This window comes from Apium graveolens, chromosome 2 (genome assembly GCF_009905375.1).
Source record: "Apium graveolens cultivar Ventura chromosome 2, ASM990537v1, whole genome shotgun sequence".
NCBI classification, from domain to species: Eukaryota; Viridiplantae; Streptophyta; class Magnoliopsida; order Apiales; family Apiaceae; genus Apium; species Apium graveolens.
The window spans coordinates 173,356,930-173,360,068 of record NC_133648.1 but is presented as its reverse complement, the minus strand read 5'-3'; the positions used below and the strand labels follow the sequence as shown (position 1 = coordinate 173,360,068).

General features: G+C 42.2%; 1 non-coding gene across 1 annotated transcript; it reads left to right on the top strand.

Annotated features, from left to right (window-relative positions):
• Positions 1-2,503: 2,503 nt before the first annotated feature.
• On the top strand, positions 2,504-2,610 carry LOC141710346 (small nucleolar RNA R71). Its single transcript, XR_012570872.1, has one exon. It is a non-coding gene; the product is annotated as a small nucleolar RNA R71 (small nucleolar RNA).
• The last annotated feature ends 529 nt before the right edge of the window (positions 2,611-3,139 follow it).

Below are 3,139 nucleotides of genomic sequence, written 5' to 3'. Positions count from 1 at the left end.
CAACCTCGAGAAGCACATTAAGAGGCATTTCATCCCTCTTTGACATATTACCCATACGTTGACATCGATCACATTTTAAAATGAACTGATGATCATCTTTAAACAACATCGAACAAAAGAAACCTGCTTGAAGAACACGAGCTGCTATCTTTTCTCCACCATAATGTCCTCTATAAGCCGTTGAGTGGCAATCTCGCAAGATCCCCCCCCCCCATTTCGCTGTAAGGAATACATCTCCTGATGATTTGGTCAGCTCCTTGGTAAAAGAGAAATGGCTCATCCCACATATACCATTTCACCTCATGTAGAAACTTCTTCCTTTGAGCATAAAATAAGTCGGGAGGCATGATATTACTCACAAGGTAGTTCACAATGTCTGCAAACCACGGTTCTTCTTCTTGCACTCCAAATAGTTGCTCATCGGGAAAAGACTCATTTATCAATGTCTTATCCAATGAAGTAGCATTAGGATTTTCTAAACACGAGAGATGATCAGCGACTTGATTTTCAGTTCCTTTTCTGTCCTTGATCTCTATTTCAAATTCTTGGAGCAAAAGAACCCATCTAATCAATCCAGGCTTCGAGCCCTTTTTTGAGACGAGATATCGGATTGCGGTGTGATCAGTGAAAACTGTCACCTTAGTACCAAGTAGATAAGATCATATGAAATAGCCAAAAACTCTTTCTCCGTAGTAATATAATTCAGTTGGGCACCATTTAGGGTCTTACTAGCATAGTTGACCATATGAAATATGTTGTTCTTCCTTTGCCCAAGAACTGCTCCGACTGCATAATCACTTGCATCGTACATCATCTCAAAAGACTCACTCCAATCAGGTGCAGTTATGACCGGTGCCATGATTAAACTCTTTTTCAATGTCTCAAAAGATGTAAGGAACTCGTCATCAAACTTGAAAGGAACATCTTTCTCTAACAGACTACACAAAAGCTTTGAAATTTTTGAGAAGTCTTTGATAAAACGCCTGTAGAAACCCGCATGACCAAGAAAACTATGAATTCCCTTAACAGAAATAGGTGGAGGAAGATTCTCAATGACCCCCACCTTGGCCTTGTCCACCTCTAGACCTTTACTAGAAACCTTGTGCCCGAGAATAATGCCTTGACGCACCATAAAGTGACATTTCTCCCAATTGAGAACCAGATTGGTCTCAATACACCTCTTGAGAACATGTCCAAGATTTTGCAAAAATTCATCAAAAGAATCGCCAAAGACTGAGAAGTCATCCATGAACACCTCCATATTCTGGCCAATCATGTCAGAAAAGATGGCCATTGTACATCTCTGAAATATGACTGGCACACCACGTAGACCAAAAGAAACTCGTCTGAAGGTGAAAGTACCAAATGGACAAGTGAAGGTAGTTTTCTCCTGATCTTCTGGAGCGATACAAATTTGATTCTAACCCGAATATCCGTCCAGAAGACAATAGTACTCATGACCGACCAACCTGTCGAGCATCTGATCAATGAAGGGCAAAGGGTATGTTGATATGAAGTTTCTTGAACACCTCCAGAAACTTCTCAAATTGTTTGTCTAACTTTTTCTTCTGCAGCCGCTTGGGAAAAGACGGTGGAGGATAGATATATTTCTCCCCTGTATTACCCTCAGGCGAAGTGTGCTCAACAGTAGTCTTCCTTGGTTCCACTTCTTTGTCCTACTGCACTACTTCTGTCTCAACACCAATTGCTTCAGTCACCTCTTGAGTTTGTTCAGGATTCGCAACCTTTCCAGACCTTAAAGTGATTGCCTTTACCTGCCAAATTCATTCCCTCTTTCCTGGCACTTCAGTGTCACTAGGTAAGGTACCAGGCTGATGATTTAGCAAGGGATTGGCAATTTGCCCAATTTGATTTTCCAAGGTCTTGATAGAAACAACTTGACTCTTGTACATAAGCTTCAACTCCTCTAATTCAGATTTTTTATTGGCTTGTTGCAGTCGGAGTTGCTGTCTAGGTGCATACTATGGTTGCTAAAAACTAGGGGGGTTGTACTGTTTAGCTGGGTACTACTGATAAGGTTGTTGAACCGCATTCTGAGCATTGCTCCAACTGAAATTAGGTTAATTGCGGTTGTTGGGATGATAGGTGGCTGGCGCTGGGTGCTGTGATCGCTGGAAGTTGCTCACGAACTGAGCTGATCTAGAAATTACACATTGATCAGTCTCATGGGCACCAGCACAAAGCTCACAGACACTTGTGATTTGATTTACTCCATAATTAGCCAAAGTGTCCACCTTCATCGTCAAAGCTTTAAGTTGGGAAGCGATAGCAGTAGCTGCGTCCAACTCCAGAATTTCTACGACTTTTCCCTGAATCAGTCTCTGGGAAGGATTCCGGTACTCATTAGCAGCCATCAGTTCAATAAGTTTATAAGCTTCATCGTAGCTCTTAGACAAGGCTCCTCCTGATACTACATTAAGCATGGGTCTAGAAGTAGCACCCAAATCCATTGTAGAAGCAATTAATAATCATCCAATCAGACATGCCATGGTGTGGGAACTTCCTTAGCATCTCCTTATAACGATCCCAAGCCTCACATAGAGATTCCCCTGTTTGCTGAGCAAACTGGGTAAGAACATTCCTGATTGCAGCAGTCTTCGCCATGGGGAAGAATTTAGTGAGAAACTTTTGCGCAAGATCCTCCCAAGTGGTGATAGATCCTGCTGGCAGAGAGTGTAACCAGCACTTAGCCTTGTCCCTCAGAGAGAATGGGAACATGCGTAGCTTGATAGCATCTTCAGTCACATCATTGAATTTGAAAGTGTCGCAGATCTCGATGAAATCCCTGATGTGCATATGTGGGTCTTCAGTAGGAGAACCCCCAAACTGAACTGAGTTCTGTATCATCTGAATTATTCTTGACTTGATCTCAAAAGTGTTAGCCCTGATGGGCGGTCTGATGATGCTTGACTGAATGTCATTAATCTTAGGCTGAGAATAGTCTATCAAAGCCTTCAGATTTTCTGCTTGATCTCCCATCGCTACTACAACCGGTTCTTCGACTTTCTCTTCTTCTTCTACCTTCTTTTCTTCCTCAAAAACTTCCTTAAGAACTACCACAACTTCTTCCTCGGCTTTATCCAGTGTTCTCTTACGAGTTTGGGAACACGTATGCATA